Source organism: Ostrea edulis, chromosome 8 (genome assembly GCF_947568905.1).
Source record: "Ostrea edulis chromosome 8, xbOstEdul1.1, whole genome shotgun sequence".
In the NCBI taxonomy this organism is placed as follows: domain Eukaryota; kingdom Metazoa; phylum Mollusca; class Bivalvia; order Ostreida; family Ostreidae; genus Ostrea; species Ostrea edulis.
Genome location: NC_079171.1, coordinates 1,516,184 through 1,533,092, shown reverse-complemented (window position 1 = coordinate 1,533,092; position 16,909 = coordinate 1,516,184). Strand labels below are relative to the sequence as shown.

The following is a 16,909-nucleotide window of genomic DNA, read 5'->3' as shown; positions in this document are numbered from 1 at the left end:
CGAGGTAAGCTACTGACAAACAAGTTGATGGTACAGGGATTTCAACAGTCTCGATTGGAGTCAACATTTTGCAAATTTTATGGTCGTTATAACGATCTAGTTCGTCAATACAACCTCGCATTGGGTCAAATACTGTCTGACGTGTTTCATACCGATTGTTAAGTCGTTCGTGGCACACTGATTTTGACTGCGGCTAACTCCGTTTACCTGATCAGGATACGGGGCTCACGGCGGGTGTGACCGGTCAACAGGGGATGCTTACTCCTCCTAAGCACCTGATCCCACCTCTGGTGTGTCCAGGGGTCCGTGTTTGCCCCACTATCTATTTTATTTTGTTTATAGGAGTTATGAGATTGATCACTGTTCGTTATCTTCACTTTGCATGACAGGATAACCCCCGGAATATTTGTGGAATAGAATGAAACAATTACACGTGATGTCGTAGAATGGAATGAAATAATAACCCGTGATTTTGTGGAATGAAATGAAACAATAGCCTGTGATTTTGTTGATTGAAAGGTGAAGATAACGAAGTGATCAATCCTATAACTTCTAAAAGCATTGCAAATTGGAGATTTGGACAAACACGGACCTCTGGATACACGAGAGGTGAGATCATGAGCATAGGAGGAATAAGCATCCCCTGTCAACCCGTGATAACCGCCATGAGCCTCACATCTTGATTAGGTAAACATAATCATTCGTAGTCAAAACGAATGTTAACAATAAGTATGAAACACGTAGACAACATTTGACCCAAATGATATGTTTTATTGGTAAACTAGATTATTATAGCGACACTAGAATTTGCGAAATGCTGACTTTAAACGAGATTGTTGAAACCCCTGTAACATTAATTCGTTTGTCAGTTGGCTGTCTCGATCTCAAGATGCTTTTGCGTATGAGTCAGTTGAAAGATAAAAAAATCATATGCAGGTGATATTGTAATATTAAAATCATTAAAACTGATTCAGACTGTGCTTGTAGGAAAGGTCCACATCATACTGATAAATGATTTAAAATACAATAGTTAAAATGAATACTTTAGACATAAGAAGTCTTCTAAAAATGTTCATGAAACCAGAGAAAAATAATCACCGACATATTAATGAGAAGATATTCTAAACTAAATCCACCCGACTATTATATCAAATGTCACGTGGGTATCATCATACTGTACCTACACAACATCGGGGCGACATCAGACACTACATCAAACGTCACGTGGGTATCATCATACTGTACCTTCACAACACCGGAACAACATCAGGCTACTACATCAAACGTCACGTGGGTATCATCATACTGTACCTACACAACACCGGGGAGACATCAGACTACTACATTAAACGTCACGTGGATATCATCATACTGTACCTACACAACATCGGGGCGACAACAGACTACTACATCAAACGTCACGTGAGTATCATCATACTGTACCTACACAACACCGGGCGACATCAGACTACTACATCAAACGTCACGTGGGTATCGTCATACTGTACCTACACAACATCGGGGGACATCAGACTACTACATCAAACGTCACGTGGGTATCATCATTCTGTACCTACACAACACCGGGACGACAGCAGACTACTACATCAAACGTCACGTGGGTATCATCATACTGTACCTACACAACACCGGGGCGAAATCAGGTTACACATTCCTAAGCTAAACATCATGGAATGAATTACGTACTAACAGCAGATAATAGCCTTCTAAAATTGTTAGAAGTCACAATTAAACATACAACATATGAAAGGACAGACAACTTTACAAATTGGCATATTGCCAATTTCTCACAAAAGAAGAAAAATGAAATATTTGAAGGGTCAAATCTTCCAAGAGCAGGCTACGAAATATTTTTTCACACTTATGTCAAAATAGACAAACCAGATTATCTAAATCATTTATCTCAATAGTGTCACTGAGTACATGGTATATCTCAATAAAGACTTTCATCTTTTTACTTATTTTCAGATTATATAATAAAGACTGAATCATAGCATTGACAAATACGCGGGTTTAAAAGTCTATTTCAAACATTTTATGTTTGTTATGACGATCTGGTTTACAAATACAAAGTAACACGGACTTAAATGTTGTCTTTAACATGGAGTCACGTGATTGAAAAAGATTTAGATGAGCGGTTCGCTACAAAATTGAAGCGGTAGTTATGGAGATTGAAAACTTCGTAGGAATGTGGATTTACCTCACATTGTCCACTATCGTTAAACTGTCCAGCTCACTATTTTTAGAATATTCACTCCACTATCAGTAAATTTCCAGCTCTGCAACGTTAAGCAAAGCTATTCCATAACTATATTAATGTACATTCCGGCGGCTAGGTGTAAGGTTATAGTAATAGTCATTGGCAGTCATGAGAGATTGAATGGTACATGAGTTGCAACAGTCTCGTTCAAAGTCAACATTTCTCAAATGATATGGTAACACCCCCGTGAGCCCGATATTTTAATTGACAGTTTTAGTTCGTCTCTATCAGAATTCCGTTTAGAAATGTGTAGAGATGTAAATATTTACCTTAAATTGCCCACTCCACTATTACTGAACTGTCATACTGTCCTCTGTAGAGTTGAATGTAGCTATTCAAGAACTACATTGATGTACAATTCGGCAGGCTAGGTGTAAGATTGCGTCCGTGAAGCTTGGAGATCTGGTGAGTGAAGCTGAACACACCACCATGTATACCGTCCTCATTATAACACCTCACGTGTCATCATTCTGTGTCAACAAAAAACCGGTCTTTGAATCTCAAATGAAGTGTCACAGTGGGGTTGGGGAAGACAAAGAATCTGTAAATACGACGTATAGATCAACAGTTGTGTGTACACAAACCCGCCCTCTAGAACTCAAGTGAAGTGTCACTGTAGGGATTGGCAAGGACTTATTTCCTGCCACTGTAAATACCACTCACAAAACACATTTTGAAGCATTCAACTTGAAGCTTGTGACTGACGTCTCTACATTAGGGGGACATTTTGAAACGTAACTAACAATATACAAACAGGGAAACAGTTATCACTATTGTACAGAATGTGTGTATACACAAACAGTTAATTCAATATCAATGTTTTGAATAGTGCTTATATATACCAGCAAAATGAGAGCAAACCTTTTACGGTGTTTATATACACAAACAATCAATTACTAATATTTTATACAGTCCTTATATACACAAACAATCAATAACTAATATTTTATACAGTCCTTATATACACAAACAATCAATAACTAATATTTATACAGTGCTTATATACACAACAAACAATTACTAATATTTAATACAGTGCTTAAATACACAAACAAATACCAATATTTTGTACAGTACTTAGGTAAACAAACAAACAATCACTAATATTTTATACAGTGCTTATCTATACAAACAAAAATGCATATAATAATGATTTAAATCGTGCTTAATGTCACAATTTGTGATAATGGCATAGAAATAACCCCTCGCTGCAAACCGTGCTTTGAAGAAGATCAAGAGTATGTGCAAATAAGTTTATTATCGTGCTCACAAATATAGCAAGTAACATCTACACTCATACAAACAAAAACAAAACAAAAATATAACAAAACAAAAAATATGAATTAACAGACGATTACACGTGTACCCGACTAAAGCTAAATGTTACGTTATGTTGCCTTATGTAAGAAAACCAGCAGACTTGTCTCTTGAATTCGAAATAGGTTACACAGGATGGCGAAACAAAATACGTTGACTAAAGAGTTACCACACTTTACACACCAGTAGTTGATTGTCTTCAGACACGTGGTGACACTTTGTCCATCACTCGCTCAACGTTTCTGTAGCCATAAACGTTTTTCTATAGGTCGTTCTCCAACGTTGTTCATCAAATATCTTAGAACGCCATGATATACATGTTGCACCTGCTCGAGCCATACAATAACACACACAGCTGGTCACCTATAATTACACAGTAACAATCGGGGTTTTTTACGGATACATTATATACTGAAAACTTGCATATGTCGGGTACATTGTGTAATAAAAATAAACTGGTTACATAAATTTCAAAAAAAGTAACAGAATTGCCTAACGCAAACAAAAATAAACAGTTCGCACTCACCGCTGTCGAAATGCTCAAAATTGTGTTCTCACTTTCCACACAGGAACATCATTCGAACACCCATACTAAATGTACATACAATGCAGGCCCAGTAAACGACACAGGTAAAACTCGAGACCACACAGGTCTATCATTTTCACACATTGGGCGGACACACCTTCCCACTTCCACGGCCTGGTCAGAACTAACACGTAAGCATTTACAAACCGGTCTGACAGCCGTGACCAGCTATTCGTAACGACTATATGATGAGAACAAACTATGGAACACCATAAGAGGCATAGTAAAACAAACTCAAATTGTGACACTTAAAATGTACAACATTGTGGGTGCAAATATATATCAATGATTTATATGGTGGTTTCAGCTTCTCCGTCGTCAGCTTCTTGTGTTTGTGTGACAAAGTTCCATTGTGGTGTTTTGTATCTCAGTTGATTCGATATGTGGGCGCTTGTTCTGCTTATGATCGGTCTTTGGATATCTACGGGCTGTCGGCAGGCGGGTTGATGGTCTCGTTTGGGATCGGCGGTTCGCGTTTATGACAATGACTAACAGTACTATATTTGTACAATGACTAACAATACTATACCTGTATGTTTTAACACAATGACTAACAGTACTATATGTGTAGATTTTAACACAATGACTACCAGTAATATATTTGTAGATTTTAACACAATGACTAACAGTACTATATTTGTAGATTTTAACACAATGACTGACAGTGCTATATTTGTAGATTTTAACACAATGACTAACAGTAATATATTTGTAGGTTTTAACGCAATGACTCACAATAATATACTTTACGTTTTAACAAAACGACTAACAGTACTATATTTGTAGATTTTAACACAATGACTAACAGTAATATATTTGTAGATTTTAACACAACGACTAACAGTACTATATTTGCAAATTTTAATACATTGACTGATAGCACTGTATTTGTAAATTTTAAGACATTGATTGACAGCACTGTATTTGTAAATTTTAAGACATTGACTAACAGTACTATATTTATAAATTTTACTACATTGATTGACAGTACTATATTTGTAAATTTTAAGACATTGACTGACAGTACTATATTTGTAAATTTTAAGACATTGACTGACAGAACTATATTTGTAAATTTTAAGACATTGACTGACAGTACTAACAATTTTCTCCAGAAGGATCATGATGGGCAGTAAAGGATTAGAACAAGCAAGACCTGAATAATGAACTAATTATCACGTGACATCCTCTTTATCTCAGTAAATATATCCCTATCTCTGATCACTATTCCACAGGGCGATCAATTACAATCATTTTTCTCGAAGTGCTAAAAATAGTTTTACCATATCTTAAGGCCCTGCATAAAAAATTAAAGACATACCCTCAATATCTTTGTAAGTTTTTTGAATAGATGGGTGAAATGAAGGTGAAAGATTTGTATAAAAAAAGGAAAAGACAGAAAAATCAATGTTAAAATGAAAATAATGATAATGAATCACTTTTTTCTCAAATGAACTTGATTACTTGACATCTCATTTCACGTGATAGAAATGTAGGGAAGAGAATATATCTCCTAAATACCTGTATGTCTACATAGATTAGCATTACGCAGTGACGGTAATTCCCCTTTAGACCCGCCACTGGTATGTATAACAAGATCTGCAATTGGTATGTATAACAAACATACCACACGGTTAATATTAAGTGGTTTACTTCGCCCTGACGGAGTACACTCGATTTTACATTACTATGAACTGGTGTTGAAAACCGGGGCACTTCAACCTGCATAGTTATTCACTAAAGCGTATCATATTGACAGCACACATGCCTTTTCTAACTTTAGAGTGCATGAATACAGTCGGGGAAGGGGTAAATATTCTGTGTTTTATCAAATGTCTTTAAATCACATTAAACTGATTAATGGTAAAAAAAAAATCGTCCTATTGCTAAACACACCAGCTACATGACATTTGCATATCTACGCTGTATTGTTTTTCACTACACGATTGTAACCCACTTGTATCAAATATGATATGAGATAAAATACAAACTACATGCTACAACATATCTCTAGAGAGAATTAAATATTCCGTTAATAAATAGACGTTGATGAGAAGACGAGAGCGGCGGATCCTATACCTCATGAACAAAGAGCAGATTTAAGTATCACAAACGTGTAACACTATGAAATACACACCCGTCTGTGTCCCTAGATTGAGGAGCTTTAACGGTTATTATAAGGTCATAATGTATGTTTAAATCAACAATGTATGGGGTTATTATGTTGACAGATTCAATTGGTTATCAAAATTATATGATTATCTATACAGACTGACCAGACGTCTCTGACAAGATGTAGCTCAATTGTTCCCCCTAACAACCTCACAAACATTGGACATTCGCCAGAATATATGTCTACTACTTTCGTAATACATGACAGACACTGGACACTCGCCAGAGTACATCTCTAGTTGTTTCGTAATGTGACAGACTCATATTATACATGTATATTGTATAATATGATGGGTATATGTATGAAGAATCGGTTCATTGAATAAAATGCTTAGGCAAGGTAATGTAATTTAAACATGCAGTCAAGCATATAAATTTGGTCACTTTCCCAGTGTAATGGCCTGGGGTATATAATTATATTTTGGCCAAATGTCCCTTGTGTCTTTTAATTTCATTGGTGTTTTAGTTTGTCTTATGTCATTGGATTGGTCTTGGAGATTTCCCCTCCAAGAGTTCTGTTCTTTGTGGTCAGTCTTTATTCAGTTTTTGAAGAAGAGAGTTGATTTCAGTAGATCTGACATATTTTGACAATTAGACATAGACCGACATTTTTCCTCTTGAATGGTAAGTTAATAATTTATTACTAATGCTAATCTATTCTATAATTCCTTTACTAAATGTTAAATCTGTAATTTTGCATAAAATTCCTTTTGTTGCCACATTCCTGGAATAAATGATCAGTGAGAGTGAGACTTATATAATGTAAATATCTGTGATAGTAATGTATATGATTCGTCTCACTGTGATATTATTTTAAAGTAAAAGTATGTTTTATGACTTACAAGATATTGTAGATTAGCATTAGTAATAAATTATACATCTAAGTAGTATATATGTAAGCGGATTATTGTCTGTGTACACCGAGAAAGTTTGACCCATGAGGTAATCAGAAAACTTCTCAGTGACGGCCCATTTTAGAGCTAGAAACTCCAGCTTGTGTGTAGGGTAGTTTCTCTCAGACTTGGATAATCCTCTACTTGCATAGGCTATCACTCGGTTATACCCATCTTGTTTCTGATATAAAACAGCTCCAAGCCCAGTACCACAAGCATCGGTATGCAATTCAAAGGGCTTCGTGAAATCAGGGTATCCTAATATTGGTGGCGTAATCAATCTCTCTTTCAGGATCTCGAAGGCCTTTTCCTGGGCTGTGCCCCATTTCCACTTTGGAGACTGTTGTTTACTCTTTGATTTCTTTCCTGTCGCCATCACATCAATCAAAGGACGGGCGATCTTAGCAAAATTCTGAACGAATTTCCTATAATAGCCCACAAAGCCAAGAAATGATCTTACTTGCTCTGGATTAGTGGGTGTAGGCCATTGTTTAACTTTGTCTATCTTGTCCGGGTCAGCCTGAACTCCTTCCTCAGACACTATATGGCCAATATATTTTACCTTGTTCATCAAAAATGAACATTTCTTTGGCGAGAGTTTAAGTCCATAACTTCGAATTCTGTCAAAGACCTGCTTGAGTCTATCTAAATGCTCATCAAAGGTTTTGGAAAAAATAATCAAATCATCCAAGTAGATGAAACAAATCTTCAAATGCAAATCACCAAGGCACCGTTCCTGTAATCGCTGATACGTTGCTGGCGCATTGGCTAATCCAAAGTTCATCTTATTGAACTCGAAGAATCCCAATGGCCCTACAGTAAAAGCAGTTCTCTCCTTGTGATTTTCCTTGATTTCTATCTGGTGGTAACCTGACTTCATATCCAGCACCGTGAAGAATTTGTTTCCTGATAGCGAGTCCAAAATCTCATCAATACGTGGCAAGGCATAATTATCCTTTATTGTTCTAGAATTGAGTTGACGGTAGTCTATACAAAGTCTCAGTGAGCCGTCTTGCTTCTTTACTAAAACCACGTTCGACGAAAATGGAGAATGTGAAGGCCGTATAACACCACTAGCTATCAACTCCTGTATATGGACTCTCACTTCTTCAATCATCACAGGAGGAATCCTTCTGTATTTCTGTTTGAATGATGTTTCGTCATGCAAGTGTATTCGATGCTTGACCTTGTCTGTTGTACCTATATCAGTGGAACTCTTGGAAAAGATGTCTGAAAATTCACTGATCAGATCTTTGCAGCCTTTCTGTTCCTCTGATGTAACATCATTCGAGATATTGACTTTGTCCAGTATATGTTGTACGTCCGGGGAAATAGTTGCAGACTCTGGCAGCACCGTATCCAGTACGGTGACAGGTTGCAACTCGCAAAGTATGGCTTTCGGTGAAATTGACACAGTTCTAGTAGTTATGTTGCTGATTTCTACCGGTAAAATGTAACCGTTGTCATAATTGTAAAGGTGTAAGGATGGTGTGATGTCTAAATCAGATGGAATGCTGGACCGCTTCGTTGCTTGTAACATGGCAAGAACCTGATGGTATGGCAGCTTCCTATCTATGTATCCATTGATCACTACACATCCGTTAGGTGGTATAATGACTCTATGTGTTTCTGCTGACTTCAGAATGCCTAGCCTGTTCTCGTTCCTCTGCAATTCTCTTTCTCTTAAGGTGATACATCTGAATGCCAAGTACCACGAGGTATGAAGATCTGCATCTTGAAGATACCTCGCGCCAAATTCCTCTCGTGTTATTTCCAAAAGGCGATTAATTATATTGGTTCCAATGAGAACAGGTACACGGGAATTGTAGTTGCTACTTGGAACAATCAGAAACAGGCAATCATTTAATGTAGTAAGTGGCATTCCGTATGGTTCTATACTAGTACAGATATATCCAAGGTAAGGCATCTGCTCGCCGTCTGCACATTCTACATGTAAAGTTTCCTGAACGGGATACATCTCAATATGAGATAAATGTTTAATATAAAAATCCTCACTTATAGTGGAGACAGTAGCACCAGTATCTATCAAAGCTGTACATCCAACCTTATTGATGGAAAGATTCACTTCATTTGGAATACCAACTAGCTGCTTTGTGTTGTTGGACCTTACTTTGGCATGACCAGACCCTTGGCCCCAGGATTTGGTCTGCTGGAGTTTAAATCTGCTCTCTGATGATCCAATCTAACACGGCATCCAATAGCGATGTGGCCTTTCTGGTGGCACTTGAAGCATATAACCTCATCCTGTTGAACTGCAGGTGAAGATGCCATCTCAGCTGCTGACAGTAACTCTGGATTAGGCATCCTATTAAACTGTTGCTTCCCATATCCTTTTTTCTTGTCTTTCCCTTTCTGAAAAGGTTGTCTCGGCTGAGATCCATAATGTGGATTCTGAGGATATGGTTGTCTCAACTGCATCACATGGGCAGATAGCTGATTGAGCTGTGCTTGCAACTGATCAAAACGATCATCGCTAGTTGTAGTTGCAGACTTAACAGTTGCATGTTTTGGTCTTACTGCTGGCTGATGCTCGGTCTCAACTTTTCTTATCGCCACCCTAAGTTTGTCAAAATCATAAGTCGTGTGAAAAATATGACCCGTTATGTCTCTCAGATCCTGACGTAGTCCTTTGTAAAACATGGTTCTGAGCATTTCATTGGCGGCAACTGGAGACACCTTTCCTTTCTTGATCGCTTTATTAATAAGATCTTCCAGCCTGACACTCCATGTGGCACAATCTTCATTATCCTTTTGTCGTGCGCTATAGAATTCTGCTAAGATATCCTCAGTTTCTAGTACACTACCATATATACTGTCAAACTTCAATAGTATTTCCTCTACAATCTCAACAGATCCTAATCGCATCAATGCATTGGCAGGCTCTCCCTTCAATGACCTTCTGATTGCCATCATGATCGCTTCCTTAGAGTGTCCTTCCTTCATTAAACATGTGACCTCATAACGCCAAAGCTCGTAAGATGTCTCACCCTTCCCATGACCAGAAAATGTTGAGATGCGTATGGGCTGTTTATAAGGCAAATGGTACTCTCCTATCTCCTTATGTGTATGAACTGAATGCTCTGTCTTAACTGCACTCGATTCGGCTACTGGTACCTCTGCACCTACCAAGGATGACATCCATTGTATTAGATCCTCAGGTGTATCTGCCTTGGGTTTCACTTTCATAGCTGAGAGAGTCTTAACTAGTTGCTCAATCTCTTCTTTGGACATAGTGTTTGCTGGGGCTTCTGCTGTTGGGTCCTTATCCGTAGACATGGTTCGAATATGGTTTGGTAAACAACAAAGTAAAACAATTGCACAAAATAATATGTACATACAAATAAATGAAAAAGGACTGAAGGGGGGTAGTCATTGATTGGACTATGATAAACACAGGGCAATAAATTTGGATAATTTTCTTAGGAGGGTAGTTCTTATGAACAAAAGAAATTCAGGGGAAAAGCTAATCTACACTAAACAATTAATTTCAGAATATAAACTTCTTACAAAACTTGAATACCTAAGGTCAAAGTGAAAGTAGATGTGCACTTCCGGTATAGTAATATATTCTGTAGGTTTAAACGCAATAATATGCAATAATTATCAACAAAATTTACAACTCAAGTCAGCGAAATACACAAATAATATTTTTGTTTAAATTCTGAATATATGATAGAATGCGGAGACCCTGCAAGAAAGCGACTATCCCACTCACTGTAATGTTCAAATGTTTACATCTATAAAATGAAGACAAACAACTTCGATAAATTAACTCGAGATATCAGCTGATAGCTGCTTACCTGTTTCAACACTTTTATTTAAGAATTTACCTGTAAATCCGTGATATATGTAAGCTGGATTGAGATCAGAAAATATACTGATAAATTACTTTTTAATAAATAAAGAACACACAAACACAACGACTAAATAAAGCTGAAATGTAAATGAAATTAGAAAAATTGAACAAACGCGTGTTTACAATTGAAACTTCCGGTATTCGCAATGATCGGAATATCGAGCTCGATCGGAAATCGAAAATGACTGAAAGAAACCGAACACGATGAATTTAACGGGGAAAAAATCCGGAAACCTATCGATTTCGTGAAAACGAGAAAAGGGAATATAAATATGTAATGAGCAAATCTGAAATGAAATCAAATGATGATACTGAGATAGACTTCAGGGGATTTTAAATGTGCTACTTAATTAAAATAACAAATTAAACCAATGAAACAACCAAGAATAATTTTCTGGACAACAACTTCAACCAACCAACTTTAAATACACACTAATACTGTATTATAAATCACTGTCTGGTCTGTCTTACTGTCCTGTATCAGTCAAAAGAGTTTAGTTACTATTCACAATGTTATATGTATTAGTATAATATATAAACCTGCAATAGGGACGGGTAGGGATATTGTGCAGAAAGGAACACTTTTACTCTGCGCTCTCTGACCACCTACTAGTAATACAGATTCTCTACTAATTACAATAACATTACGTTTCTAAAGTAAACAACTTTGCAACCTAATTAATCTAACAGCTAGCGTATGGGTACCCAAAAAACAGACAATTTTGATTCTGCAGATCTACATCAAAATACACAATGGAAAAAGAAGAAAAAAAAACTCACCGATCAGCTGATCTTTAGTTCTACTAATCCATATTGGATACTATGTACACATATAAAGCACAATAATCACAAATTAAATGATTAGTTTCACTTGAGCTCACTCAGGCCGCTCCGGGGTACCCCACTCCGGAACCGGTTGTCTGTAGATGGATCCAAATGTTTATAGAACGACAAGTCAAATTTGCACCTCTTCTTCAGAATCGTCTTGTCCCTACGTGGGCGCCAATTTGTAACAGGTTTCTCTTTCCCTTAAGTAATAACAGGAACACCTGTTTGGGTTCTCGACAAGACATTTATTCAGGAGTTACCATGCAATGCACGAATTGTCCAATGATGAAACCCTATAACAACAATGTTTAACAATTTTAAGTAATATGCTATATAAAACATGAATACTATAATTTCACATAATTACTGATGTACAACCAATATACGATTATAGCATTACATGGGTGATCTATATCAAGGGAGATAACTCTATACCTGTATACATCACATATTAAATCTCCCAAGTCCTATAGACTTTAACTTCATCATAAAACTTTACAATAATTATCATTATAATATGTATTAACATTATTAATTATTGAATTAAATAAAAACCATATGGTGAGCATACCATTCTATGGGAATAGGATCGAGTGAACAATATTTACAGATGACACCAAACTGGTCTGATCTATAAATTATGATATCTACAATATCTTGTAAGTCATAAAACATACTTTTACTTTAAAATAATATCACAGTGAGACGAATCATATACATTACTATCACAGATATTTACATTATATAAGTCTCACTCTCACTGATCATTTATTCCAGGAATGTGGCAACAAAAGGAATTTTATGCAAAATTACAGATTTAACATTTAGTAAAGGAATTATAGAATAGATTAGCATTAGTAATAAATTATTAACTTACCATTCAAGAGGAAAAATGTCGGTCTATGTCTAATTGTCAAAATATGTCAGATCTACTGAAATCAACTCTCTTCTTCAAAAACTGAATAAAGACTGACCACAAAGAACAGAACTCTTGGAGGGGAAATCTCCAAGACCAATCCAATGACATAAGACAAACTAAAACACCAATGAAATTAAAAGACACAAGGGACATTTGGCCAAAATATAATTATATACCCCAGGCCATTACACTGGGAAAGTGACCAAATTTATATGCTTGACTGCATGTTTAAATTACATTACCTTGCCTAAGCATTTTATTCAATGAACCGATTCTTCATACATATACCCATCATATTATACAATATACATGTATAATATGAGTCTGTCACAGTAATATACGATATATCTCTGTTGAAACCGTACCAATACTGCTCTCGAACTAAATAATGGCAAGAGCTCCCAAATTAAGATACTGGTAAACAACATCAATGTGTGTCGATATCGTTCTGGTAAACAATATCAACATGTGTCGATAACTTATTGGTAAAACAGCATCAATGAGTGTCGATAACTTACTGGTTAAACAACATCAATGTGCTCTGATAACTTACTGTTAAATAACATAGATATAATGTGTCGATAACTTGTTGGTAAACAACATTAATTATGTGTTGATAACTTGTTGGTAAACAACATTAATTATGTGTTGATAACTTGTTGGTAAACAACATTAATTATGTGTTGATAACTTGTTGGTAAACAACATTAATTATGTGTTGATAACTTGTTGGTAAACAACATTAATTATGTGCTGATAACTTACTGGTTAAACAACATCAATATGTGTCGATAACTTACTGTTAAATAACATAGATATATGTCGATAACTTGTTGGTAAATAACATTAATTATGTGTTGATAACTTGTTGGTAAACAACATTAATTATGTGCTGATAACTTACTGGTAAACAACATTAATCTATATCGATAGCGTAAAATGAATTATAAGTTTGTTTTCCTCTTCCAGACAATCCTGGTGTTTCATTTCACCAGAATGCCGACAGAAAAATAACTTTCGTTGACAAAGAGCGACGATCAGCCAATCTAGAGGTAGAATATCCAGCGGTCACGTGTTGTCTTTGGCGGAAGCTGCGCATGAACGAGTACGTGACCTTCAGTGTTCTTCCACTCAAGGACAAAGAAAAGGATTTGTCAACATATCACGTGGTACTTGTTGTCAGCCAATTAGGGCCAGCACAGCTCCGAGGACGGGATCCAGAAAGTTTCAAGGCGGATTCCCGCGCACATCTACCGTATCGTTGGAAAGTAATCAATCGATTTGACAATGACGTGTGTTATGGAGAACTCCGTGTTGGGGTGAGCCCAAAGGGCCGGATTCGTGCATTCCATTCAGGTGGATTTGAAACAGAAATGGATTTGGATACGGAAATGAGATCTTCGCAATATCTATTTGTTCTTAGCTTGTTTCGAACAGAGGTTAGGATAAAAGACTTGGTGGTGGAGGAAACGCATTATGACTACGAGGTTCAGTCCTTTCGGAAGGCCTCTAAGATATACAACATAGATGCACTTTATGTAAACTTGATTGACGAGTATGCCTCTGTTAACGGTGATCAACAGAACAAACAAGGTTTAAGGCAAATGAAGAGCAGAAGTTTTCCAATGACGCTTACAACGCAAATGGAGACGAATGATAGAAGTTCTTTGGCTCTTAATCAACCAGCCGAAAATTACTATGATGACATCGCATTAGGCAGACCTCTGCACTCAAAGAACATCGACTTCACGAACGTTACACCGCATATTGACGCAGTGTACTGTGACGTCATAGGAGATGGCGTTGCAGAGAGTAGCGAATCTAATAGAGACACGACGTCAGAAAAAACTGACTGAAAAAGCTGACTGTCATTACGACGAAGTAGATTTTGAGAAAAATACAAATTCAAAGCAAGCGAAAAAGAATAACAAATCACCTCACATGATTAAAAAAACTGTCTCAAAGCTTCTGGGTAAAGTGCAAGGAATTAAGAATGTATTTGTGAAGAGAGCAGAACATCCGTATGATGAGATCGATGATGACGAAATCAAAAATCGTAAAACTAAGAACAACTTTGGAAATACGCTCATATCAGTTCTCTTCAAGGACGAGGACGTCGTTGAAAACACGTTTTGGGAAGTGAAAGAGATACCAAGAAGCGAGAAAGAAAACCAAGCAGAAGTAACATCATCCTCTGAAAAAATGATATTGGATTTGTAAAATCAACCTCAAATTCTAGTGAAAGTGCCGTGCCGTTCATAAAAGTATCTGATATGTAGCAAATAATCGCCTCAGGAATTACTAGAATACGCGAGCAACTGGGTACACACCAAAAACAGGGAACTCAACAATTCACTGGTAAAAGTGAAAGTGAAACCAAACATAAAAGTGATGATTCATCCATGGAAGAAGAACATTCGGGAAACAAAGTAAATGTTAAGCTATTGATTCAAAAATTTGCGGGAAACGAAAATGAGGCTTGAAAAATCCACAGCTGTGCAATATGTGAGAAAAAGACGAGAGCCCCATTACTTCACACCAGTCCGTCAGCACCATTTCTCGTCATGAGATCAAAATCTGACGAGAGTCTCGGACTTTCTCGCTCTATCTCGGATAATCCTGCTGTACTTCAAAACCAAAAATGACGCTCAGTTAGCAAAAAAACCAAACAGTGAGAGTACTTCAGATATACCGCATGCCAAGAAGGAATCGGGAGTGCTGAACGAAACTTTTGACTCAATAAAAAAAACAGGGAAGAAAAATAAAGCAAAGAAAAAGAAAAAGTGATCGAGTTCGAAGTTCAATTAATTCATTATACTTTGATGTCAGTGCCATATGAATGCAATATTACAAGTAACTTCTTTACTCCATTCTGTCCATGGATCCTGATTGAAATGATATGATGGCATTATATTTACGATTCGATTGTTTGTTAATTCTCATCACAATTCTCATCACTATTATCTTTTTCTACTGTTGGTGTTTTATCAATAAATAGGTCTACTCTACAATTCTTCTTCCTTTAACAATATCAAGGTTCCATAGATATAAGAGGGGTTTCTAATGTGTCTTTCCTGCAGTGACACATAGCGGGTACATAGAATTGTTTCCTACCCCAGCACTGAAATTGGAACTCACGATTTACCTTCATCAAATCCCACCAAGTCTCAAATTCGAAACCCATTTCTGAAGAAGTGACAAGGATCAGAGATCATTATCAACTTCTTTCTGCTAAATTAGCGCTGTTCTCAGAAATCAAGATACATGTGTCCTGACGCTCACCTGAAACCATTATGCCATTCACTGTAGGAAAATGAATTCTTAACCCTAAGAGACGTGTTTGGGATGTTCAGACATAGTCGGGTACACTGACAGAATTACATATCCCACTGCACCGCCCGCTTGTAGAATCAAACTCAAGATAAGGGTATGGTCACAGGCTTCAGTAAGTGTCTCAAATTTGTAGATACATTTATGTGTCATCAATGACGACTCAGGTGAACGTTTGGTATACCTAAAGATTATAAATTGGAATAGACTGAAGTCAAAATTTCGATTACATATATCTTTTAAAGATTAATCTATCACAGATTTTTTTTAATGATAAAAAAGTCAATTACAAACTTATGCTGAAAATTTTAGTTATTGAACGCATTTACCTCATGCATAGCTCTTATCCTTAGACGAATTTGACTCCACTTTTTGGCACTCTGTTTTCCCCTAAAACAGCTCTTGGAAGTTTATTGTTTTACCTAAAATAGCTCTTACAAGTTTATTGTTTTACCTAAAATAGCTCTTAGGGGTCATCCATAATTGTCAACCATTTTCCAAAGTGTGCAAAAAGCACGCTGGGGGGGGGGGGGGGGTAAAAATCAACAATTTTACCGTACGCTCTTTTTTCTCTTCCGAATTTATTTCGTATCCGCGGAGTTCGGTTTTATTTCATCGTGAAAAGACGATTAGATACAACAGAGACATCTTTATTTTTTTTTTCTATAAAAACAAAAATCTATTACGTACACAAGATTTGCGCATC

At 36.6% G+C, this 16,909-nt stretch overlaps 1 protein-coding gene and 1 pseudogene across 2 annotated transcripts in view; one reads left to right on the top strand and one right to left on the bottom strand.

Moving 5' to 3' along the window:
- The window catches only part of LOC125682852 (uncharacterized), a 265,876-nt gene that overhangs the window by 99,501 nt on the left and 149,466 nt on the right, over positions 1–16,909 (bottom strand). The window contains exon 1 of one of the 2 annotated variants that reach the window (XM_056147889.1): positions 2,551–2,986. The exons of the other annotated variant lie outside the window; for it this stretch is intronic. The gene's annotated coding sequence lies outside the window, so the exon portion shown is untranslated. Of the gene's footprint in view, positions 1–2,550; positions 2,987–16,909 lie in introns of those variants that run through there. 2 annotated transcript variants of the gene reach the window in all.
- Positions 10,545–15,093, top strand: LOC125672860 (uncharacterized; annotated as a pseudogene).